This window comes from Ascaphus truei, chromosome 13, assembly GCF_040206685.1.
Source record: "Ascaphus truei isolate aAscTru1 chromosome 13, aAscTru1.hap1, whole genome shotgun sequence".
In the NCBI taxonomy this organism is placed as follows: Eukaryota; Metazoa; Chordata; class Amphibia; order Anura; family Ascaphidae; genus Ascaphus; species Ascaphus truei.
In genome coordinates this window covers 36,791,458-36,819,016 of record NC_134495.1, presented here as the reverse complement: position 1 = coordinate 36,819,016, position 27,559 = coordinate 36,791,458, and the positions used below count along the sequence as shown (strand labels likewise).

At 48.3% G+C, this 27,559-nt stretch overlaps 1 protein-coding gene across 3 annotated transcripts in view; it reads right to left on the bottom strand.

The window, feature by feature from the left end:
• The window catches only part of LOC142465152 (uncharacterized), a 67,340-nt gene extending 41,190 nt beyond the window's left edge, over positions 1 to 26,150 (bottom strand). For all 3 annotated transcript variants that reach the window (XM_075569104.1, XM_075569106.1, XM_075569105.1), the window contains exon 1: positions 26,005 to 26,150. The gene's annotated coding sequence lies outside the window, so the exon portion shown is untranslated. The remainder of the gene's footprint in view (positions 1 to 26,004) is intronic.
• Between the last annotated feature and the right edge of the window lie 1,409 nt (positions 26,151 to 27,559).

Sequence of the window (27,559 nt, the reverse complement as noted above, 5' to 3'; positions counted from 1 at the left end):
TGCCCTTCACCCCCACCCCCTGCCCTTCACCCCCACCCCCTGCCCTTCACCCCCCCTACCCCTGCCCTTCACCTACCCCTGCCCTTCACCTACCCCTGCCCTTCACCCCCCCTACCCCTGCCCTTCACCCCCCCTACCCCTGCCCTTCACCCTCCCCACCCCCTGCCCTTCACCCCCACCCCCTGCCCTTCACCCCCCCTGCCCTTCACCCCCACGCCCTAAATATATAGAATCTCTATATTATATTATTTATTCTCTGGTAGTGAATATTATATTTTTTGCTGGTGTTTAATAAAATGAGGAAATCATGTGATGAGAGGTTAGCAAGGCGAAATGTATTTGCCAACACTGCTGAAAGTGCGGCTCCGATCGGTGCAGAGAGAGAGACGTTGATCTCCGGGCGCAGTTCCACGGATCGGAAAAATGATCTAGAGAAGAAATGACTAATTGGTGGGATTCTATCTCTCTCACACAATATCTAGATAAAAAACCAGATCCCTAGGGGCCTGAGAATCTTAAAAAAACCAACCGTGGAGACCGATATTGATTTTACAATTGAGTGGAGCTGTGCTGTAGAGACATGTTCTTTTACCCTAATGAAATTATTACTTAAGTGTAGGGAGGAGAAATTGAAAGCCTTCGGAATAGAAATTGAGGCAATACAAGATGTTTTAAAACCTTTTGTTGACAGTACAGAATTTGTAGCTCTGGATGATTTGGTTAACAAGCGAGCGGAGTCCGTTGAGAAGGATATTATTAACAGGAAGCAAAATAAAACTAAAAGGGATGAAGAAGATTACGCAAATGGTAGGGTTACAGATTGGAAGAAAAATACCTGTAGCTTTCCATCACGTGGAAGAGATCAGTCTAAATCCTATAGGGGGGCATATGAATCCAGGGATCCTCCCAGAGAACAACAAGTACGTCCTATTGGGACTAATAAGGGAGGTTCAGAAGCTGTAACCAGTATGGCTTTTTCCACTAATGAAGACGAGTCTGGTAAGTCTTCGTATGCATGTTCTATTGAGAATAGATTTTCACCGTTAAGATTGGATGAATCAATCACCAATGAACATGGAATTGGCATACATGGTGAGACTAAGGAAGGGACAAGACCAAAAACCTTGGTATGTACCAATGTCAAATCACGGTCTAGACGAGGAACTGCTGCCACTGCTACTTGTTCCTCGTCTACTACTTCTTCTTTTTTAGGGAAACCCCAGGGCGAGTGTGTACAGAAGGAGAAGACATACCCGCTTTGGGACAAACAACAGAACAATCACGGGTCAAATCTAGATCTCCCCCGGAGAAGAAAACGAAGTTCAGAAGAAGAAGAGCAGGGCAGCGTTGCCAAAGAGTGAAAAGGAACAAACTATTAAGGGAAGAACCACACAAGTATGGTATTTTTAATCTATCATCGCATACGTTTCCTTCTTGACAAATCTCGCTTTGGGCAAAGGGCTTATCATCTTCACCAAGAACGAAACCTGATAAGTTTGAATAATTTATGGATTTAAATACATTTATCTGTAAAATTACTCTAAAGAGATACTTTATTATGAAGGATCTCTGTGAAGTACCTGAACCTGACTTTAATACACAGGAGGCAGCATGTATATAGGCTCTAACATCAATATTGACTGATTCGGATCCTGTAACAAGTTTATATGACCATGGTCTAACGCAGGGAGGACAGTCTGTAGAATCTATTCAAGATTGGGTGTTTGGCACTGACCTAGTGGATGAGTCGCAATTCACTATTCATCCATCACATCATGTGGACGAACCCGTTATTAAGTGTTCACCATTTGGGCCCAAATCTCACTTTTCTCCCTTACCAGTCAAAGGGCAGTTACATCGAGACATTTTATACCTGGGTTCTCCAAGATTTGGAGAATTTATGTTCCAGACCATTGCTTAGGAGAAATATATCTCCTCTTGAAGTGGCTGCCCTAAAGGAGTTTAGGAACCTGGACCATATTGTTATACGCCAGGCTGATAAGGGAGGTGGTATTGTGGTTCAGGATAGGGTGTCATATGTACAGGAAGCTCATCGTCTACTGCAAAATGAGGCATTTTATCAGATACTGATTGGTGATCCAACTATTGATTATCAATTATTATATCAGAACCGTCTTGTGGAGGCAAGAGACAATAATGTTATCACGTTGTCTGAGTATAAATTCCTGTACATAGAGCACCCAAGGATTCCTAACTTTTACCACCTCCCTAAAATTCATAAAAGTCTGGACTGTCCACCACGGCGACCAATTGTGTCGGGGGTGGAGTCGATGACATCCAGCGAGTATCAATATGTAGATTGTTATTTACAACCATATGTCACCTCTCTCACAAATGCACGCGGGACCAAACAGACAGCAACGGAGCGCGACCGCACTGAAACGCCTCCGCCACCAGAAGAAGGGCTCACCAGAGACTACATGCAGGAGCTAATAGCCTCCATGCTAAATTTACTTCATACCTCGCTGCAGGCAGATTTAAGAGCCGCGGTCACCGAACTAAAACAAAAAATAACGGGCCTCACGGAGCGAACCACGGCCCTGGAAACCAAAATGGCCGACACCCTGCAGTCCCAAGAGGAGGCAGCGAACGAGATTTACCGACTAGGAGCAGAAGTGAGCAGCCTGAGGGACAGTCTAGAAGACCAGGAGAATCGTGATAGACGTCAAAACATCAGAATCCGGGGTATACCGGAATCGGTTCTTCCTGGTCAGATCAAACCCTACCTCCTAGACTTTTCCAGTCGCTGTGTGCAGATCTCACCCACAAAGACCTGGAGATGGATATGGCCCACCGAGCCCTGGGACCAAGGTCTGATGACCCTAACCGGTCAAGAGATGTTATAGCTCGTCTACATCGATATTCAATAAAGGAGCAGATAATGGAGGCCTGCCAAGCACAAGAACCAGTCAAGTTCAATGATGACCCACTCCAAATATACAATGACCTATCCAAAGTCACGGTCAACCGGCGTAAAGAAATGAAGCCGCTGACCGCACTACTCCGTGACCAGGAGATTAAATATAAATGGGGCTTCCCGTTTAAACTACCGGTGCAAAAGAACGGCAAATATCTCACAATCAGGCACCCAGAAGATATGACGCAGTTCGCAAAGGCGCTAGGACTGAACCCGCCAGCAGAATGGAGCGCAGGCCCCTCCAGAACCCAAAGGCCGGACACGATGAACCCTCCGGTTAGGGCATCCGAGAGACTGGCAGGGCAAAAGCAGGTACGGGCCAAATAACAGGGCTGGAGGCCGAACACCCAAGTTAACCCAAAGTTAGCCCCTGCACCCAGTTAAATGCACCTGCCTTGATACCCGACGGACTATCCCTCAGTGCAACCATGGCACCCCATGTACCAAGGACCCCGAGACAAACTCCACAACAGGACCCATCGGCAGATAAAACACCCCACATCAGGCGCCCGAACACAGAGTATCCAGGTTTGCAGCAGAAATAGATCAACTCCATCATGGCACACTACACCTTACCTTGACACCACCAGCTGCTGTCCTCTTCCACGACAAGGCACGGACGACCCCCGCGGCCCCGATGCTGATGCAGAGGAGTAGCTGATCCCACGGCCTGTTCCATTGCAATAGAGGAGTGGAGGAATCAAGTCCCGCAAGGGCAAAGCGGAATGGAGTATACATTTCGACCCCTCCTTCCTGGTTTGCCTCTGTTAATGAGGAGGGGGGAGAAGGCCCACAAACGCGGGGACTGCATGAACTAAACCCGCTTACCAAGGCCACACTCCATACCCCCCCTCAGGTAGAACGCTGGACACGCCTGCAACCGTGAGTACTAACACCCCCATAACACAACATGGCCCACGGGGTTACACCGCAGCAATCCGGGACTGACTAGCATGAACCGGCGACAAGCAAGGAGCCGCCTCACTAAACACAAGCTACAGACGCACAGATATAAAGACTGTAAATGTTACATCAAGCCCCATGTTATTCAATGTGAACTCCTCCATCCCAAATGTAGTAGATGTTCCCCTACCCACCTCCCCCCCTCCTCCCCCCTGCTGTCCCTAGATACGCCTTCGCCGCTAAGGGCAAAGTAACACACTGGTAGCGCAAACGCAGCAACAGTTAAGAGCCCCTGGCTCTCACCACAACCCCTGTACACATACATATGTATAATTAACCCCACTCCGAGGGATGGAGGACTCCGAGAGTACGAGCACCCACACGTAGAAATATACGAAGCTAACCTGGAACACTGTAGGGCACACGCCGCCATGTTTGTCTCCAAAGCGATCCGCAAAGATGTTAAAAATGTTAAAAATTGTTGTGACTGGGTACCTAAGGCAAGCGCAAAGGTGTAATATGGCCAAACGTCAAAGGGCACTATAATACAAGGTTTTAGAGCACCACCAGGTTAACGATTCAAGATTCTGCACCCATTTCCCTGCACTGATAGCACCCTTCCCTCCCCCCCCTCTCCCCTCCCCCCCCCCCCTCCACAGGTGAATAGGACCTCCCCAAACAAACCCCAAAAGATGCTAACCCAGAGCCTCCAGGGTAGGCCACTATGTGTGCATATACATCTACAGCCATACCTATTCTAAGTGATAACCGCCACAGAGTATCTGTACCCACATTAGCAGACACACACGAGGAGCCGAGGAAAAACTGTAATGTATAAAAGACAATGTCTGCCTGCAGGGCAGGCTCTCATGACGCTGGAAACATGGTACATGGGCACCCATTACAAGTTGAATGACGGCTTACGGATAAATGTCACAGCGTCCTATAAAACAACTTAGCATCAGCAACACCCCCCCTCCTTCTTCCCCCCCCCCCCCGCCTCCCCCCCGCAAGCACGCAGGACATCCCCAAACAAACCCCGTGGCATGTTAACCTAAAGCCCACAGGTCAGGCTAATACGCTTACGCTTATGCATACACCTACGACCATACCTGTCCCCAGGGATAGCTGCCGTAGAGTGATTGCAATTACGCCAACTGCCGTACATGAGAATGACATGAAACACTATAATACACAAAGCGCTATGTTTATCCTCAAAACAAGCTTACATGACCTCCTCAAGTTCTATGAGGCATCACCGATAAAGTATTCCTGTGTACTGTACAACAATGTACTACTTGACACATCCCCCCCTCTCCCTCCCCTCCCCCCCACCCTCCCACATCCCTCCACCCCCACCTCTCCCCCTCCCCTCCCCCCTCCACTTCCCCCCTCCTCCTTTCCCCCTCTACACCCCCCCCGCACCTCCCCTCCCTCTTCCCCCTCCCTTCACCCCCCTCCCCACATTCCCCCCCCCTCCACACACCCCCACCCCGACCCCCCCCATCCCAATTGAGGCTTCCCCCATTATCATACAAGGCTGGTCTGCTACAATGTTGATTGTACGGGAATAAGTAAATGTTGCATCACTGCTAAAGTATTACTGTGTACTGTAAAACAATGTACTACCTGAAACATCCCCCACCATATCCCCCCCACCCTCTCACCTCTAACATCCCCCCACCCATATCCCCCCCACCCTCTCACCTCCCACATCTCCCCCCTCCCCCGCCCTCCCCCCTCCACCCTCCACTTCCCCCCCTCCTCCTTCCACCTTCCACCCCCCACCCCCCCCCCGCACCTCCCCCACCCTCTTCCCCCTCCCTTCACCCCCCTCCCCACATACTCCCCCCTCCACACACCCCCACCCCTTCCCCCTTCCCCCCCATCCCAATTGAGGCTTCCCCCATTATCATACTAGGCTGGTCTGCTACAATGTTGATTGCACGGGAATAAGTAAATGTTGATATTGACTGCTATTATAAATTGCGGAGCGAATATGAATCGGAGTTATGGACTCCAACCCCACAAAACCTGATCCCAGCATCAGGGCCAGAGAGACTACACCTTTTACTCAGCACCTCACCAGACCTACTCTCGAATAGACTACTTTCTGGTTACCAAAAATGTGTTGGCGGCGGCCATTGGCTCAGACATTGGCCCGATCACTTGATCTGACCATGCCCCAATTACCTTGACCCTGTCAGTCCCTTTCGAAAAAACAATAAATTATTCTTGGAGACTAAATGACTCATTACTAAACCATCCTGAGATAGAAAGGGAGATCAGATCCTCACTTAAGGACTACTTCTTTTTCAACGCAGGATCAGTCTCCTCCCCGGCAATCCTATGGGAAGCCCATAAGGCAGCCATTAGTGGGAAATTTATTTCCATCGCGTCCCATAGGAAAAAAGTTCGACAAACGCTAATCAAGGAACTTACAGACAACATTAAAATAATAGAACAAACCCATAAAGCTAACCCCTCAAAAAAAAATATATAAAACTTTGCTAACAGCCAGAACAAAACTTAGACAAGCCCAGCTAGAGGATGTTGAGAAGGCCCTCAAATGGACCAATCAAGAATACTATGACAAGGGTAACAAGGCCGACAGGCTTTTGGCTAGCAGACTGAGAGGAGTACAAAAGAGATCCCAAATAACAGCGATCAAGAATAGGTCTGGTGAGATACAATACAGCGACAACAAAATCGCAGCAGAATTTACCAAATATTATACCGAGCTATATAACCTAAGATCCAAAAATGGCCGACCTGAACCGATAGCAACTGAATCAATAACACAATATCTAGACAAATGTCAACTCCCTACGTTAACGGAGGAAGAAAATGCAGTCCTCAACGCTGAGATTTCAAAAGAGGAACTGGAAGAGGCGGTCAAAGCATTAAAAATCACTAAGTCATCTGGCCCTGACGGTTTCACCAATGTCTACTATAAGAGATTCTTGCCCACACTATCCACGCATATCTTAAAAACTTTCATGGAAGGGAACCAAATCCCCTCCTCTATGTCCCTTGCCAACCTAGCTATTATACACAAGGAAGGCAGAGACCCGATGCAATGTGGAAGCTATCGTCCAATCTCTCTTCTCAACAGCGACCTCAAATTATATAGTAAAATACTTGCAAATAGATTAAACCCTATCTTACCGAGACTAATAAATATTGACCAAGTAGGATTTGTCGCGGGCAGGCAAGCCTCAGACAACACTCGTAAGATAATCAACATTATTGATCATGTCCACCTCACAGGAACCAAAGCATTACTTTTGAGCCTAGATGCAGAGAAGGCGTTCGATAGAATAGATTGGCTATTTCTGGACCACACTATGCGCAAATTTGGCTTCAAAGATGCATATCTAGAAGGGGTCCGTAGACTCTACCAAAACCCGTCAGCAATGGTAAAATTACCAGGGGGCAGTAACCAGAGATTCGAGATCACAAATGGAACTCGGCAGGGGTGCCCTGTCCCCTCTTCTCTTTGCTCTAACCATAGAACCCCTGGCATCGGCAATCCGAACCAATATAGACATCCAAGGAATAGAAATGGGCACAGGCAACATAAAATATCCCTATTCGCAGATGATGTCATCTTAACTCTCTCCAAACCTCAAACCTCCCTACCCAACCTCCAAAAAGAACTCCTGGATTTCGGAAAAATCTCCGGATACAAAATTAATAGTGACAAATCGGAAGCCTTGAATTTAAGCCTGCCAGAGCCAGAGGTGAAACTCCTCAAACTAAATTTTAACTACCGTTGGAGCTCCTCCTGTATCAAATATCTGGGAGTCAAGATATCGAGGACCTACCAATCCCTATACCAACATAATTACCCCGCCCTGTTTCGGAAAATCAAACAAGACCTAGACAAATGGGGAGCGTACCAAATATCATGGATCGGGAGAATGATCTCGGTCAAAATGAACATACTCCCTAGATTACTCTACTACTTCCAGACTCTCCCGGTCCACATCCCTGGCTCAGAATTGAAGAACATCCAAAAACTAATTTTCCATTTTATTTGGCAGGGTAAGAAACCCAGAATCACCAGAACAGTTCTAATGGCCTCAAGGGGGAGAGGAGGACTTGGAGTCCCAGGCATCACAAGATACTACCAGGCCACCCAACTGCGACAGGTAGTAGTCTGGAACGCTAACTCAAACCAATACTGCTGGCTAGACATAGAAACGCATTATGCCGGGACGCCTTCACTGCTGGCTTGCCTTTGGTCCCTGAGCAGGGAAGACATGCAGAATAGCAAATTCAAACTAGGTCCGATGAGACACACATGGGAGACCTGGACGAAATGCAAACTCAAATTTAAGCTCACAGTACCTCATTCTCAACTTACACCAATTCACAAAAATCCAAAATTCCCACCTGGCTGTGAGCCCAGACAATTCGATCAATTTAAAGCAAAAAACATTAGAGTGGTTGCCGACATCTTGAGTTTTGGGCAGTTCCTGAGTTTCCAAAGCATGCAAACCAAATATGAAATAGTAGGGTTGAACGTCTTCAAATACCTACAAATTCGACACTTTATCCAAACATTATCCCCAACGTTGGAATTTCCCCGTCTCACTGGTTTCGAGCGGCTCTGTAGAGAAACAGCCCACCAGAAAGGTCTTATAACACAAATTTATGCAGAACTGGAGAGGGCAATAGAAGCCCCCACCCATGACTACATGCTACATTGGGCAGCAGAATTGAATATAGTTATAGACCAAGAGGATTGGGAAAGTATTTGGGAAACAGCCTCAGGAACTTCCATATGTACCACAATTAAAGAAAATGTATACAAAATACTGTTTCGCTGGTATCTTACCCCAGTTAGAATAAATCAAATCTACCCCCTGGCTTCCGATCTATGTTGGAGAGGCTGCGGTCAAAAGGGGGACATGGCCCATATCTGGTGGACATGTCCGGAAATGCAGAAATACTGGGAAAGCATACAAAACTTAATAAAAGAGGTCCTCATAATACCTCATAATACCCATTGACCCGCTGACCTACCTGTTGGCCAAGCCCTTAGAGACATTGGACCGACCAACAGGAAAATTAGTCTCCTTCATTCTCACAGCGGCTAGGTGTGCGGTGGCTGCCTCCTGGAAGAAAATGTCTCCCCCATCTAAACAAACATTAAAAAAAAGGATACAAGAGGTGATGGAAATGGAGAAACTGTCAGCCTTTTTGAAAAGGTCCACTGCCTCTTTCTATAAGACATGGGACTCATGGCTGACCCAAACGATACTCCAACACTAAAACACCTCATTGGAATAAGCGAGGAGTCGGGATAGAACAGGGACCCCATCAATGGAAACTGAGGAGGAGGGAGGCCACGGGTCGCCCCCCCCACCCACCCACCCACCCTCACACTCTCTTTTTCTTTTTCTGTTTCTACACTCACGCCGCCCCTGTGGACCCAAGAGGGTCAGGGGAGTGTTGAGGCTTTTCCCCGACAAACACCAACAAAATAGAAAAAATTCTGTATTAGGCCAAAATATTTTCTGTTTCTGTAATTATGTGAAATGTACCAATGCCTAATAAAAAACTTTGAAACAAAAAAGATAACAATAATCGTGTTGTAAAGAATTCATAAATATGAAAATTGGGAGCCACGCTTGCATCGCGTTATAAGCGGATTCGCGTTGTAACGGATCGTTTTGTTCAATTTGTCGTTTTGTTCTCCAATGCAACTACAACACACATCACTGCGAAATGCTCAAAGAACTAGAGTCTAGGCGCAAAGTTCACCTTTCCTGTCTCACCCTCAAATACTTTCTGGGCAAGCTGCCCAGCTACCTGAACAAGCCCCTCACCCCTACCACATGCAGCACCTATCACCTGAGATCAGACTCCAAAAGACTGTTCATGGTCCCAAGGCTCAACAAAGTATCCGGACGTTCCTCCTTCTCCTTCCGTGCACCCCAAAACTGGAACAACCTACCAGAGACTCTCACATCCACCACCAGCTTAAGTTCTTTCAAATCTAAGGCTGTCTCACACTTTAATCTGGTCTGTAACTGTTTCATACGCCCATAATATATATTTTCTTTAACTGTGCACGCAATGTCTTGTATATAATGTATACCCTGTTCATTTATGTAACTGTACTTGTAACCATGTATTATTTTGTTTTACTCTGTGCCCAGGACATACTTGAAAACGAGAGGTAACTCTCAATGTATTACTTCCTGGTAAAATATTTTATAAATAAATAAATAACGGGGTTGTGCTGTAGTAATTCACAACATGGCAATTTTTCTTGTGGGCGCAAACGTTGTCTCACTTGCAAACATCTAGTTATAAGCAATTAATTCCGTTCCTCATCAAATGGTAAAGAATATGAGGTCAAAGGGAGAATTTATTGCCTCTCGTCATTTGTCGTGCATCTTATATCCTGTCCCTGCGGCCCACAATATGTGGGCAGAACAATTCGTGCAGTTAGTACTAGGTTTTTAGAGCATAGAAGGGATGTCATCATTGGGAACCAGGCTCATAGCCTGTCTAAACATTTTTCAATCAGACATAATGAAGACCCGTCTTCTATAAGTATCATGGGTTTGGAACATATTCCTTCGTCACTTTTGGGCGGTGATAGATTCAGGAGTCTCTGTCTCTGAGAGGCCTTCTGGATCTATACACTGGACACTTTGTCTCCTAAGGGATTAAATAATAATATTGATACCAGCACATTGATCTAACAATGTTCCTTCTCGAGTTATCTATCCTCCTTTTTTGTTGTCCAAATCATCAATTTTTCAATCTTTTATAGAGATATTCAGATTTTAACATTTTTACATTGCATATAATTTACAAACAATATGTATACAATATGATCAGTATATATTTATTGGTATATGCATCTATTATATAGGCTTTTTGAACCATGTATGAAATGTTTCTTTGAATCATTATTGAATGTTCATTGTTGCATTTTTGTATTTTAGTTGTTTTATTATGTATTTGCTTTTGAGGATGTACATCATTTTTTGCTTTTTGTTTGAGCTATTTATAGTCTTATAATTTTATTTCTGAATATGTCATATTTATTAGTAATTCACCATAAGTCTCTCTCTGATCATATAGGTAGTTATTGCATAATGTGTTGTTTATTGTTCGTTGTTTATTGTTGTTTGTTTATCCCTGTATAGTTTTTTTTACCCCATTAGCAGACGCTTTCACTTCTTGAACTACAGAGGGTTAATATAGGATGTCCAATTAACCAATTAAGTCTTTATACTATTTAAGGACAATCCAGATAATTAATCCTCTGACCCCTGATGAAGTCGCAAGCCCCTAGCGGCGAAACGCGTAGGGTTGGGCTGCGCTGTAGGACTGCGTTATCAGTTTGGAGCCGAGCTGTGTATGATGCCATTATCGATCCGACACCGGGCAGTGGAAGTGCCGGCACTACTGAGCGTGTGCAGAGGGAGCTCCGCGCGGACGCGCCCGGCATCAGAGGCGGAAGCGCGTCTTTGCTGCACAGGACGTTACATGCTGTTTCGGCGTCTGCAACAGACTCGCGGTGATATCGGCTGACCTATTCACATGCCCAATGCGCAGTTTCTATTTTAATCTTGCGAGTGGTCGTAATCCACACTTTGGTTGTGATTTTTATTCACATGTATGACACATGTATGCGCTGTGGGAGCCGCGCTGCCTTTTTTGTATTGTAGTTGCTGAGGAAGGGGGTTGTTCCTGGGGATAGGGAATGGAAGGGGGTTGTTCCTGGGGATAGGGAATGGAAGGGGGTTGTTCCTGGGGATAGGGAATGGAAGGGGGTTGTTCCTGGGGATAGGGAATGGAAGGGGGTTGTTCCTGGGGATAGGGAATGGAAGGGGGTTGTTCCTGGGGATAGGGAATGGAAGGAGGTTGTTCCTGGGGATAGGGAATGGAAGGAGGTTGTTCCTGGGGATAGGGAATGGAAGGAGGTTGTTCCTGGGGATAGGGAATGGAAGGGGGTTGTTCCTGGGGATAGGGAATGGAAGGAGGTTGTTCCTGGGGATAGGGAATGGAAGGGGGTTGTTCCTGGGGATAGGGAATGGAAGGGGGTTGTTCCTGGGGATAGGGAATGGAAGGAGGTTGTTCCTGGGGATAGGGAATGGAAGGGGGTTGTTCCTGGGGATAGGGAATGGAAGGGGGTTGTTCCTGGGGATAGGGAATGGAAGGGGGTTGTTCCTGGGGATAGGGAATGGAAGGGGGTTGTTCCTGGGGATAGGGAATGGAAGGGGGTTGTTCCTGGGGATAGCTGTCGGCGTTTCCAGCATTCGCATATATTTTATTCACCTTCTTTATTGGCAATATATTCTGCTATTGGGTCTAAATCCTTTTGTGTCCGTTTTTCCTATTCCCTTTTCCCTTGTCCACCTTTCCTTGTTTTGCATGTAGGTTTGTCTGTTTGTTACATGTTTATGCAGTTTTCTACTTTATTTAATCTTTATCACCTACAATTGTTGCAGTACAGGCAGTCCTCGGTTATCCAACAGAACCCGCTCTGGGAGTAGCGTTGGATAGTGAAACCGGTGTAAAGTGAGTCCCATGTTAATCAGTGGCGGTGAGCGTTGGATAACGCATTTCGGCATCGAAAAATGACCCATAGGGTTACGTTGTAAAGCGTTGGATATGCCATTTGTTGTAAAGTGAAACATTGGATAACGAGGGCTAGCTGTACTTATTATTGAAGCTATATCTCTACCACCAACATTATATGTAAATTATAAGGTTATTTTATTTAGGCGCAGTATTTTTGTTTTTGTATGTATGTATGTATGTATGTATGTATGTATGTATGTATGTATGTATGGGATAATGGTGAAAGGCAGAGTTGCAGAACTGCCTAAGACATGTGAATGTGCTCACAAGTGATCTTTTTATTTGCTATATGCAATACGGTGGAGGTTTCTTGTTGCCTTTTTCACCCACCATAACTTAAAACGTGATGGTAAACCCTACAGTCTTGAAAATGCAAAGCCAGCAGTACAACCAGCTTCACACTGATGATACCCATTAAGGTTGAAACGTGTCTGTGAATGGTTTCTCTGGTTTTGCATCTGATTCCCATGCTGTGCTTTAAAGCTGTGTTAGCAGCGAGCATTAGCTTACATGGGTTCCATGTAACAATGGTTTATCAGACAAAAGGTGACACATTGTGTGCTCATTTGCATGTCATTTCCCAGAATCCCTTGCTGCAGTGGAAGCACTGTATGCTGGGGATAATGGTGAAAGGCAGGGTTGCAGACCTGCCTAAGACATGTGAATGTACTCACAAGTGATCTTTTTATTTGATATATATATATATATATACACACACGTATGTGTGTTAACAGGTTTTGTTTTTTATGGTTGCCCCCTAACCATAAAGCACTTGCTAACACACACAGACACACACCTGTTTTTGTTGTTGTGTGGTGGGTCTGACTAAGGGAGGATAGCCTCGGGCTCTGACACATTCGGGGATAAAAAAGAGGTAACAGGTTAAAAAAAAAAAAAAAAAAAAGACATGGAACCCACTAATTGGGGAAGATTTTTCTATTCCCTTTCACCATAGGGGCGAATGAAGCGTTAGGCTCCTCAAATATTGATGTGGCGGGGAAATCACTGAGAGAACGATGTGCCAGGCATTGATCTGTGAGCTGAGCAGATTGCTGGACCAGACGTCTCCATTTTTGGAAGAAGAAATTCAAGCCTTAAAAAAATAAAAATAAAACCCCGGTCTATTTTTTGTCCCACGCATATTAAAGGCTCGTGTCCATTGGAACGTTTGCTGGAGAGAGATGTCTTGTTACCGTCCGAAGGGTTTCAGCAGTTCTACATCTTCCCATTCTCATAAAAATAATAATCTTACTAAAGAAGAGGAGTTCCACCTGGGACATTCAAACCAAATAAATATTTGGTAATGAAATGTGCAGATAAAAGGGGACACTAAAGTTACATAGTCACATTGTTACATAGTTACATAGTAGATGAGGTTGAAAAAAGACGTACGTCCATCAAGTTCAACCTATGCTAAATTTAGACGACAGATACTTTATCCTATATCTATACTTACTTATTGATCCAGAGGAAGGCAAACAGAAAACCCAGTGTCATATCATCCAATGATATCTCATAAGGGGAAAAATAAATTCGTTCCTTACTCCAAATATTGATAATCGGATTACTCCCTGGATCAACATCCTTCCCATGTTTACTTATTTGGTATATCCCTGTATACCTTTCCTATCTAAAAAGATGTCCAACCTTGTTTTGATCAAATCTATTGTATCTGCCATCACAGTCTCCATGGGTAATGAATTCCATATTGTAACTGCCCTTACTGTAATAAACACTTTCCTTTGTTGCTGGAGAAATCTCCTTTCCTCCAACTTCAAGGGATGTCTCCATGGAAGCCTTAGGTCAAGTTACCAATGCTCACCCTTATGTGCTGCACAATGACCCAACCACTGCCTTTTTAAAAAGTCTTAAGGACATCTTAGAGGAAGGCCGTGTCCTTGGGGCGCTAACAGATAATGAGCTCGTTTTTTTTGTTCACAGTCAATCCGGTTCTATCCATCGTTCACCATCTCCCAAAGAGCCACAAGACTGATCTCCCCACCAGGGAGGCCAATCATCTCATTATGTTAATCCTTTTTACCGTTGCTTCATTTTAGACAGTGGTGACCATATGAACCAAGTAGAGAATTTCCGATGAAAAAGCAATTATATTTGGTTTACCCTTAATGTAACATCTTTATACAATATTGGAAACCATGAACAGCTGTCTGACATTTTGTAGATCATTCACAGGCACAAAGCACTTTTATTTTGGATTCTATACACTTTTGAACGACTCGTAATTATTTTTGGTTTCATCACGTTTTTTTTTCATTTCCAGACACATGGTACCCCAATGGGAACAAGCTTTGCCGCCTCTTATGCCAACCTATTCATGGGTTGGTGAGCTTCCACGTCTTTGGAGATTGAAACAATTTTAGGAATCGTATTGTCTTTTCCCAAAGATTTATTGATGATGGGATTTGGATTTGGAAAAGGTGATTCTCAATATCTTATTCCTTTTATTGATTCTCTCAATATCAACACTTTTATCTCCCATTCACATGTAATTATCACCCTCAGCACATACTTTTTTTTGATGTATACATAGGTCTTCATTGTAATATTCAAACAGATGTTTTTCGTGAACCTCATTCACGTACCCCTATTTTTAAAGAGAGGACAGCTGTCATCCCAAATCATTGCTTTGAGGTATACCTATTCATTTAGTAGGCTCGTCAAATAAAGGGAGAAGGAGCGGCTCAGTGAGTAAAGACACTGACAGACAGGTGGAGACTGGATCGATTCCCGGTGTCGGCTCCTTGTGACCTTTATCTCCCTGTGCCTCAGGCACCAAAAACATAGATTGTAAGCTCCACGGGGCAGGGACCTGCGCCTGCAAAATGTCTCTGTAAAGCGCTACGTACAACTAGCAGCGCTATACAAGAACATGCTATTATTATTATAAAGTTAATTGACATTGACATTGGGCTCCATTAGCTTTGTTAGAGCCATTGGTTCAGTTAGACTCTAAATTTGCATTCATACGGGCGACGACAATTGCTAAGGGTGTCTCTGAGTTTCTTTAGTTCTTCGAGACCTGTTAAGGTGTCAGATCTTCAGAAAGAGTCATATAGATATGGCCACTGTATGAAATGTTTTTCCGTGACACCTTCAGTGTGCTTTTATTCCCAGACCTCCAAATAACGATATAAGGCAGTATCCTTTATTAACTGTAATCCTAATTCTGTTAAATCGGACCACAAGGGCTCTTAGAATTAGAATTATGGAACATACGCGGTTAATAAGGAATAATGATATGAACCATCCAGTGTGTAGACACTTCACAGGAGAATATCAATAACGTCTCATTCTTGGGGATGTTAACATATCCCACCTCCCATGAGGCTGGTGATAAAACAAACATTTTGGATCGCTGAGGAAGCTTATTGGATATATATCTTAAAGAAGCATTTCCCACTGAGTTTCAATACGGATTGGGACTTGAGTCCTCCTTTTAGGTCATGCGATTTATGTTTAAAAGTCCATATATTTTGAGATCAATTGTTTTTATATGTATTGGTATATCAGATTATTTGCATGCATAGGAGATACCGGCACCCCATAACAGGGCCTGTATCTCGGGAAGCAGGGGGTCACCGGACCTCAAATCAACGAGGTTCTGCTCCGGAGACCCCCTGCTACAATACACTAATAATTAAATTTAAATTAAAATATGTAATAACCACCAATACACAACCCACCCCCTGTGCCCCCACACAAAACCATTATTTCTTTTTTTACACACAGGATTAATACCACAGGGATCCCCGGGTGGTCCCCGCAGGTGTCCGGGGGTCCTCAAGTGGTCCCCGTGGGTTCCCGTTGGCCTGCGGTACCATTCCTGTATTTCTAAAAAAAAACATGGCCTACATTTCAAGACATACACCTCCTCTCCCCCCCCTCCAAAACATATACAGTAATGTGCAAAATAACTATTATCCAGAAATGTATAATATTATTTATTTGCCCATTATTAAACACAACATTAGCCAGCCAGCATAAATAAATTAAATAAAAAAACGTTCTACTTACCCCTGCCATCATGAAGTGCGTCCTCGTCAGCATACTGCAGGGCCATGTCCTCCGGTGCCAGCAACAATACATAAAAAAATACAATCTAATGGCCCCTAACCCCTTAATCACCTTAGCGGTTAATAACCGCTATAGTAATTAAGGAGTTAACCTACCCTGCCCTGCTACCCACCCGGGATGCCTAGGCACCCAGCCCGGACCCACTATACACACCATGTACCCATTGAGTGGCATAGTAGTACATCATACCCATAAAATATGGGCATGATAAGCTACTATAGCAGTCAATGGTCACCCTAATACAAAAGCATGAATGTCAAAAATACACAAGAATAACAACAGATACAAAAAGCACCTAAACACCCAAAAACAACAATTAAAAGCACTAGCCAACCAAGCAATTACCTAAATAAAACGACTAGACAATCAATAAAATAATTAATACCACTATGCAATCAATTACATAAATCATACCACTAGACCAAAAATACATTTAATACCTAAAAGCAGTAACTAACACAACAATTAATTCATATAACCACTAGCCAACTCATTAATTAAAACCAGTAGCCACCAAAATACATCATTAAATAAAATTGCTAACCAATCTGTAAAAAGAAAAAAACAAGCCATGACAATTTAAATGAATTTAATGAAAACAATAAAAAGAAATAGAAAATAAAACAGTCAATAGAAGAAATGCATTTGACAAAAAAAATGCATTGGCTCCCACTGTATTCATCGGTACCCTAAACAGGCGCAGATTAATACATTAGCAGTCAATGGGCAATGAGAAACATAAACAAGAAAAATCCAATCAAAAAACCTGTAAAAAGAAAAGTACATACATTCAATATTTATCTAACCTTTAGAAGCGTTGGCCCTTCGAATCCTGGGGAATCAGGAAGCTCTCGTACCGTGACGTCACGAAACTCAATTCAACGCGAAGATCCAGGACAGGTAACAAAATTCTTCTTTTTGTAATCTTCCATCATCTTCTTCTTTCTGCATCTGTGATTATTTCTTGTTTTTCTTTATCTTCTGTCTTTATCGTCATCTGTTAATCCAATAACCCCCATGTTAAATCCACGATGTTGACCCGACGGATTCTTGAGCTCAAATGAGATGTAACGGCCTTACATATGGCCTGTGTCGTCACATGTGGGCGGCAAATGGTTCACACGCCATCTGATTGGCTGTGAAAACCAAGTCCCCCTTTTTTTTTTAAAGGTGACGTCATGAAAGGGACTGAAGCCAGCCAATCAGAATGGCTGTGCTTCATTTCCCTTTAACATGACGTCACCAAATCAAACATGGCTGCCTTCACATGGTCTACTACAACCAATTAGATTGGGTATATAGTTCTCACAATTTGATTGTCTGAAGTACCATGTGACTGTGGCCATGTGGGTTTGGTGACGAAATGTTAAAGGGGAATGAAGCACAGCCATTCTGATTGGCTGGCTTCGGTCCCTTTCATGATGTCATCTTTAAAAAAAAAATGGGGGCACTTGGATTTCCCAGCCAATCAGATGGCGTGTGAACCATTTGCCGCCCACATGTGACGTCACAGGCCATATTTAAGGCCGTGACATGTCATTTGAGCTCAAGAAGCCGTCGGGTCAACATCGTGGATTTAACATGGGGTTTATTGGATTAACAGATGACAATAAAGACAGAAGATAAAGAAAAACAAGAAATAATCACAGATGCAGAAAGAAGAAGATGATGGAAGATTACAAAAAGAAGAATTTTGTTACCTGTTCTTGATCTTCACGGTGGATTGAGTTTCATGACGTCACGGTACGAGAGCTTCCTGATTCACCGGGATTCGGAGGGCCAACGCTTCTAAAGGTTAGATAAATATTGAATGTATGTAATTTTATTTTTACAGGTTTTTTTATTTTCATTGCCCATTGACTGCTAATGTATTAATGTGTGCCTGTTCAGGGTACAGATGAATATAGTGGGAGCCAATGCATTTTTTGGCAAATGCATTTCTTCTATTGACTGTTTTATTTTCTATTTCTTTTTATTGTTTAGATTAAATTGATTTGAATTGTCATGGCTTGTTTATTGTTTTTTTATGTTTACAGCTTGGTTAGAGATTTTATTTAATGATGTATTTTGGTGGCTACTGGTTTTAATTAATGTGTTGCCTAGTGATTGTATGAATTAATTGTTGTGTTGCTTACTGCTTTGATGTATTAAATGTATTGTTTGGCTAGTGGTATGATTTATGTAATTGATTGCATAGTGGTTTTAATTATTTTATTGAATGCCTAGTGGTTTTATTTCTTTGATTGATTGGCTAGTCGTTTTATTTAGTTAATAGTTGGCTAGTGCTTTTAATTGTTGTTTCTGGGGGTTTAGGTGCTTGTTGTATCTGTTTTATTATTGTGTATTTTTGACATTCATGCTTTTGTATTAGTGTGACCATTGACTGCTATAGTAGCTTATCATGCCCATATTATATGGGTATGATGTACTACTATGCCACGCAATAGATACAGGGTGGGTATAGTGGGTCCGGGTTGGATGGTTAGGTCTCCCGGGTGAGTAGTGGGGCAGGGTAGGTTAACTCCTTAATTACTATAGCGGTTATTAACCGCTAAGGTGATTAAGGGGTTAGGGGCCATTAGATTGTATTTTTTTATGTATTGTTGCTGGCATCGGAGGACATGGCCCTGCAGTATGCTGACGAGGACGCCCTTCATGTTGGCAGGGGTAAGTAGAACGTTTTTTATTTAATTTATTTATGCTGGCTGGCTAATATTTTGTTTAAAAATGGGCAAATAATCTATTATCCATATCTGGAGAATAGTTATTTTGCACATTACTGTACTGTATGTGTTTGGTGGGGGGGAGGGGGGAAGGGGGAGGTGTACTTATTGAAATGTAGGCCAAGTTTTTTTTTTTAAGTACAGGAATGGTACCGCAGGCCAGCGAGGACCCACAGGGACCACCCGAGCACCCACTGATGCCCACAGGGACCACCCGAGGACCCCCAGACACCAGCAGGGACCACCCGAAGGCCCCCAAACACCCGTGGGAACTACCCGAGGGCCCCCAGACACCCGTGGGGTGACGACCCTGGGATCCTCAGACACCCGCGGGGACCAACCGTGGAATCTGTTGGGGCCCACGGACAACCTGGAGGCCCATGGAGCCTAGCAGGGACCACCCGAGGGTCCCCAGACACCCGTGGGAACCCCCCGGAGTGCCTTGTGGGACCTGCGGACACCCGTGGAGACCACCCGGGGACCCCCGCCGGCCTGTGGTATTAATCCTGTGTGTTAAAAAATAAATAATAGTTTTATGTGGGGGCACAGGGGGTGGGTTGTGTATTGTTTTTAAATATCGAAATGGTTTCTGGTGGGCTAGGAGGTGGCTAGTAGGGCTGTTGTGGGTATTTTTTTGTATTGTGGGTAGCGGTGGTGGGTGAAGGGGGTATTAGCCCCAAGGATGGGTGTTTAGGCCTACCGGGTGGATAGCGGGTGGACTTAACCCGTTCATTACCTTAGCGGTTAAGGTAATGAAGGGGTTAAGTCCACCCGCAAGGCCTAAACACCCACCAAGGGCCAAATACCACCTTCACCTACCGCCGCTACCCACAAAAAGTCTGGCACTGCTGGTTAACTTGTTAATTGCCTAGCGGTTAGCCGCTAAGGTAATGAAGTTACCTGTAAATGCATTTTTCCTGCATCTGATTCATGCCGGGGGTCTCCGGTGCTGGTATTAATGGGTATCAGCTCCAGAGTCTCCCGGCATCAATCCGATGCAGGAACAATGCTTTTTTTTCCAAGTGCCGTCTCGCCGCTTCTCGGCAGTTTCTCACCACCTTCCTGCCAACTTTTTGTGGCGGGACGATTTGGAGAGAAAAATCTCCATTCTAGAGCAGCGATCAGCCTCGATAAGCTGATCGGGGCGACTAGAATTGAGCGAGTTTGAAAACCGGGCGATAAGTGGCTTATCGCCGCGCGTTTGGCGGGTTATTTTCCGCCAGTTTATCGGGGCTTACTGAATCACTGTAGGCTTTTTTGGCGATAAACTGCCGATAAGTGGCTTATCGCTGTTAACTGCATGAGGCCCATCTACTATATATTTCTGAAAGCACTGTATGTCTGCGTCCCTAGCGGCAATCTCATTGGTCCCTTGGCCCATCCGCCCCCGCACACCTCTCATTGGCCTGAGGCGGAGTGACGGGCCAAAGGACACACACACACACACCTCTCTCTCTCTCTGTCCTCTCCCCCCCCCATCACACTCACCTCCCTCTCCACTCACCTCCCTCCACCTCTCGCTCCACTCACCTCCCTCTCCACTCACCTCCCTCCCGCTCAACTCCCTCCACCTCCCGCTCCACTCACCTCCCTCTCCACTCACCTCCCTCCCGCTCAACTCACCTCCCTCTCCACTCACCTCCCTCCTGCTCAACTCCCTCCCCGGCGCAGGGACAGGCAGTGGGCAGGGCAGCCTGCCGCTGCCTCCACTCACCTCCCGCTCCCTCCACTCACCTCCCGCTCACCTCCCGCTCACCTCCCTGGCGCGGGGACAGGCATTGGCCAGGGCAGCCTACGCTGCCACGCGGCACCTAAGATGGCGGCGGATGGAAGTACCCCTTCCTCCCTCGCGGACTAACTAACATGGCGGCGGCCAGAAGGAGAGGTGAGTGTGTGTGAGTGTGTGAGTGTGTGAGTGAGTGAGTGTGTGTGTGTGTGTGTGTGTGTCACAGCGTGACAGTGTGTGTGTGGGACACTGTGTGTGTGTCTGTGTGCGTGTGTGTGTGTGTTACACTGTGTCTCAGACACTGTAGAGTGGGGACCGGAGCTACACATGGGGGGGGGGGTCAGGAGCGGAGAAAGATACAGGGGGCGTGGAGAGGAGGGACCCGTCAATTTAAAGCAAACCAACCCCCCTCCTGTCCACTGCCCCCCCCCTCCTGTCCACTGTCACCCCCCTCCTGTCCACTGTCACCCCCCCCTCCTGTCCACTCTCCCCCCCCCCTGTCCACTCTCCCCCCCCCTGTCCACTCTCCCCCCCTCCTGTCCACTCTCCCCCCCTCCCATCCCCTCCTGTCCACTGTCCTTTCCACTGTCCCCCCCCCACCCGCCCACTGTCCCCCCCCTCCCCCCGGCCACTGTCCCCCCCCTCCTGTCCACTGTCCCCCCCCTCCTGTCCACTGTCCCCCCCTCCTTTCCTCCCGTCCCCCTCCCCTCCTTTTCCCCCGTCCCCCTCCTTTTCCCCCCCTCTCCCCCCCCTTTTCCCCCCCTCTCCCCCCCCCCTTTTCCTAGCGCTAAATGTAACTCACGGCCAACGCCGGCTCTCCCCCCCCGCTCCCCTTTCTCCACCGCTCCCCTTTCTCCCCCCCCCGCTCCCCTTTCTCCCCCCCCCCCGCTCCCCTTTCTCCCCCCCGCTCCCCTTTCTCCCCCCCGCTCCCCTTTCTCCCCCCCGCTCCCCTTTCTCCCCCCCCGCTCCCCTTTCTCCCCCCCGCTCCCCTTTCTCCCCCCCCGCTCCCCTTTCTCCCCCCCGCTCCCCTTTCTCCCCCCCCCACTCCCCTTCCTCCCCCCCCGCTCCCCTTTCTCCCCCGCTCCCCTTTCTACCCCCCCCCGCTCCCCTTTCTCCCCCCCGCTCCCCTTTCTCCCCCCCTCGCTCCCCTTTCTCCCCCCCCCGCTCCCCTTTCTCCCCCCCCGCTCCCCTTTCTCCCCCCCCGCTCCCCTTTCTCCCCCCCTTTCTCCCCCCCTTTCTCCCCCCCCCACTCCCCTTTCTCCCCTGCTCCCCTTTCTCCCCCCCACTCCCCTTTCTCCCCCCCGCTCCCCTTTCTCCCCCCCCTTTCTCCCCCCCCCGCTCCCCTTTCTCCCCCCCCGCTCCCCTTTCTCCCCCCCCGCTCCCCTTTCTCCCCCCCGCTCCCCTTTCTCCCCCCCCGCCCCCTTTCTCCGCTCCCCTTTCTCCCCCCCGCTCCCCTTTCTCCCCCCCGCTCCCCTTTCTCCCCCCCCGATCCCATTTCTCCCCCCCCGTTCCCCTTTCTCCCCCCGCCCCCTTTCTCCGCTTCCCTTTCTCCCCCCCCCGCTCCCCTTTCTCCCCCCCGCTCCCCTTTCTCCCCCCCGCTCCCCTTTCTCCCCCCCTGCTCCCCTTTCCCCCCCCCACTCCCCTTTCTCCCCCCCCGCTCCCCTTTCCCCCCCGCTCCCCTTTCTCCCCCCCCGCTCCACTTTCTCCCCCCCCGCTCCCCTTTCTCCCCCCCCCCCGCTCCCCTTTCTCCCCCCCCCCGCTCCCCTTTCTCCCCCCCCGCTCCCCTTTCTCCCCCCCCGCTCCCCTTTCTCCCCCCCGCTCCCCTTTCTCCCCCCCGCTCCCCTTTCTCCCCCCCGCTCCCCTTTCTCCCCCCCGCTCCCCTTTCTCCCCCCCCCGCCCCCTTTCTCCGCTCCCCTTTCTCCCCCCCCGCTCCCCTTTCTCCCCCCCCGCTCCCCTTTCTCCCCCCCCCGCTTCTCTTTCTCCCCCCCGCTCCCCTTTCTCCCCCCCCGCTCCCCTTTCTCCCCCCCCGCTCCCCTTTCTCCCCCCCGCTCCCCTTTCTCCCCCCCGCTCCCCTTTCTCCCCCCCTGCTCCCCTTTCTCCCCCCCCCCCCCGCTCCCCTTTCTCCCCCCCCCGCTCCCCTTTCTCCCCACCCCGCTCCCCTTTCTCCCCACCCCGCTCCCCTTTCTCCCCCCCGCTCCCCTTTCTCCCCCCCCCGCTCCCCTTTCTCCCCCCCCCCGCTCCCCTTTCTCCCCCCCCCCGCTCCCCTTTCTCCCCCGCTCCCCTTTCTCCACCCCGCTCCCCTTTCTCCCCCCCCGCTCCCCTTTCTCCCCCCCGCTCCCCTTTCTCCCCCCCGCTCCCCTTTCTCCCCCCCCGCTCCCCTTTCTCCCCCCCCCGCTCCCCTTTCTCCCCCCCCCACTCCCCTTTCTCCCCACCCCGCTCCCCTTTCTCCCCCCCGCTCCCCTTTCTCCCCCCCCCGCTCCCCTTTCTCCCCCCCCGCTCCCCTTTCTCCCCCGCTCCCCTTTCTCCCCCCCGCTCCCCTTTCTCCCCCGCTCCCCTTTCTCCACCCCGCTCCCCTTTCTCCCCCCCGCTCCCCTTTCTCCCCTCCCCCCTCCTCCCCTTTCCCTCCCCCTTCCCTCCCCCCTCCCCCCTCCTCCCCTTTCCCTCCCCCCTCCTCCCCTTTCCCTCCCCCCCTTTCCCTCCCCCCTCCTCCCACCCCCTTCCCCCCTCCCACACCCTTCCCCTCTCCCACACCCTTCCCCTCTCCCACACCCTTCCCCTCTCCCACACCCTTCCCCCCTCCCACACCCTACCCCCTTTCCCCCTCCCACCCCCTTCCCCCCCTCCCACCCCCTTCCCCCCCTCCCACACCCTTCCCCCCTTTCCCACCAATCTTCGCCTTCCTGCCCGCCTTCCTGCCTCCCCGCCTCTGCTTTCGCGCCCACCCGCCTCTGCCTTTCACCCGCCCTTACTCCGCCCGCCTCTGCCTTTCACCCATCGCCTCACAGCCGCTGCATGCACTCAACAGACTCCCGCCACACTCGACACATACCTGCCGCCACACTCACCTGCTGCCTCCCGCCCCTACGCACCGACATCACTGTCCCACCGCCTCACACCCTAGCAGGACCCCCACTCACAGACAGCACTCACAACCCACGCGCCAGCTGCCGCCTCACACCCTAGCAGGACCCCCACTCACAGACAGCACTCACAACCCACGCGCCACCCGCCGCCTCACACCCTAGCAGGACCCACACTCACAGACAGCACTCACAACCCACGCACCACCCGCCGCCTCACACCCTAGCAGGACCCCCACTCACAGACAGCACTCACAACCCACGCGCCACCCGCCGCCTCACACCCTAGCAGGACACACGCCTCACATTTTTACATCTGTTATGTCACCAAAATATACATTGTACTGTGGTGTGTTTACAATAAAACATTTTTAAACAACATCGTATTACATTTTATTCCATCTTTCTTTTCAACATTATTATCCAACCTTTACAACAAATAGTCACCTATTGTTCCACGATTTATAAATAATACTACCTATTACGCATTTACATCCCGGGCAACGCCGGGTCTCTCAGCTAGTGATCTATATTTATATGGTTATAGTAACTTGTGTTTGGAGAATCAGTTACTGAGGCCCAATGTGCTTATTAATTGTTTGTTTGTTACTCCTTGATCATGATCCTGAGGGTGTGAAACACGCAGGGAGGTTCTCTGTGTCTCAGCTTTTAACCAGGAGCAAATCAAATGATCATTATTTTATCTTCTGGAATTCACCTCTCAAACATTCTTCAGCATTTTTCAACCTAACCCGAACACACCAGCCTGACCCTAAAATACCAGTCTAACCATAATATGCCAGCCTAACCCTAATCTGCCATCCTAACCTACCAGCCTAACCCTATCATGCCAGCCTAACCCTAATATACCAGTCTAACCGTATCATGCCAGCCTAACCCTAATATACCAGTCTAACCGTATCATGCCAGCCTAACCCTAACATACCAGTCTAACCCTATCATGCCAGCCTAACCCTAATATACCAGCCTAACCCTAATATACCAGTCTAACCGTATCATGCCAGCCTAACCCTAATATACCAGTCTAACCCTATCATGCCAGCCTAACACTAATATGCCAGCCTAACACTATCATGCCAGCCTAACACTAACATGTCAGCCTAACCCTAACATGCCAGCCTAACACTAACATGCCAGCCTAACCGTAATATACCAGCCTAACCCTAACAAGCCAGCCTAACCCTATCATACCAGTCTAACCCTAATATACCAGCCTAACCCTAACATGCCAGCCTAACCCTAACATGCCAGCCTAACCCTAATATGCCAGCCTAACCCTAACATACCAGCCTAACCCTATCATATCAGCCTAACCCTAATATACCAGCCTAACCCTATCATACCAGCCTAACCCTTTTATACCAGTCTAACCCTAACATGCCAGCCTAACCCTAACATGCCAGCCTAACCCTAATATACCAGCCTAACCCTAACATGCCAGCCTAACCCTAACATGCCAGCCTAACCCTAATATACCAGCCTAACCCTAACATGCCAGCCTAACCCTAACATGCCAGCCTAACCCTAACATGCCAGCCTAACCCTAATATACCAGCCTAACCCTAACATGCCAGCCTAACCCTAACATGCCAGCCTAACCCTAACATGCCAGCCTAACCCTAACATGCCAGCCTAACCCTAACATGCCAGCCTAACCCTAATATACCAGCCTAACCCTAACATGCCAGCCTAACCCTAACATGCCAGCCTAACCCTAACATGCCAGCCTAACCCTAACATGCCAGCCTAACCCTAACATGCCAGCCTAACCCTAACATGCCAGCCTAACCCTAACATGCCAGCCTAACCCTAACATGCCAGGGTAATCCTGTTCCGAAGAGCTTACAATCTAAGTGGTAAGCAGGGAGAATATATAGACACATATTTATGCACACTGCCCCTTACCTCCTCTCCATCTGCCCATCTGTGTTCTTCCTACAGAGCGGGTGTAACATGTGACATTACATGTGTGTCCTGCAGAGACCTCATCCTGTTTTTAACCCCCTGCTCCCCAACTCTTCAAACAAGCCTTGGCATGTTCCAGCGGAGGAAGCACAGGCCCCGCCCACATACCTGACACGCCCACATTATGGCCCCGATTCACTGCCATCTTGTGTGTGGCAACCTACTGCTTCACAGGACTGCCAGTATTAACCCCTTCCCTGCCAGAGACCTACAGAGCAATTATTAACCCCTTCCCTGCCAGAAAGACATGGAGAGCAATTATTAACCCCTTCCCTGCCAGAAAGACATGGAGAGCAATGATTAACCCCTTCCCTGCCAGAGACCTGCAGAGCAATGATTAACCCCTTCCCTGCCAGAGACCTGCAGAGCAATGATTAACCCCTTCCCTGCCAGATAACTGCCGAGCAACGATTAACCCCGTCCCTGCTAGACTTACAGAGCAATGACTAACCCTTTCCCTGCCAGAGAGAACCTCAAAACAACGATTAACCCCTTCCATGACAGAGACCTGCAGATCAATGATTAACCCCTTCCCTGCTAGGGACTTGCAGAGCAATGATTAACCCCTTCCCCGCCAGAGACCTGCAGAGCAATGATTAACCCCTTCCCCGCCAGAGACCTGCAGATCAATGATTAACCCTTTCCCTGCCAGAGACCTGCAGAGCAATGATTAACCCCTTCCCTGCCAGAGACCGGCAGTGGAATCATTAACCCCATCCCCACTCCTCTCTTGTCTCCCCTATCTTTCTCGCCCTCTCTCTTTTCCCCCTCTCGCAATCTCTCCCTCCCCCCCCCACTCTTTCTCCCCCTCCTCTCTCTCTACCTCCCTCTGTCTTTCTCTCCCTGTCTGTTTCCCCCTCTATCTCTCCATCCACTTTCTCTCCCCCACTCTCTCTCCCTTCCCTCCTCTCTCCACTCACTCTTTTTCGGTCTGTGTCTCTCTCCCTCTGTCTCTCCCCCCTCGCTCTCCTCCCCACTCTCCCATCCCCTCTCTCTCTCTACCTCCCTGTCTCTCTATCCCCCTCTGTCTCTCCACCCACTCTCCCCCCACACTACTTTTCCCACCACTCTCCATCTCTCTTTGTACTCCACACACATCTCTCTCCCCTCTCACACGCACTCCACCCCTGTCTCTCTCTCCCCTTCTGTCTCCATCCCTCTCTCTGTCTCTCCCTCCTCTTTCTTTCTCTCTCCCCCCCGCTCCACTCCACCCCTCCCCTCTCTCTCTCCTACTCCCTCCTCGATCTCTCTCCCACTTCTCCTCCACTTTCTACCTTCTTTCTCTCTATCTCTATACCACCTGTCTCTCTCTGCCGCCCTCCCTCTCTATCCCCACTCTATTTGTCTCCTCTCCCCGTCTCTTCTTCTCTCTCTTTCCCCACCCCCCCTCTCTCTCTCTCCCTCTCCACTCCATCTCTCTTTCCCCCCTCTATCCCCCTGAATCTCTTCCTCTCTCTCACCCCCTGTATATCTCCTCTATTTCTCTCTTACTTTC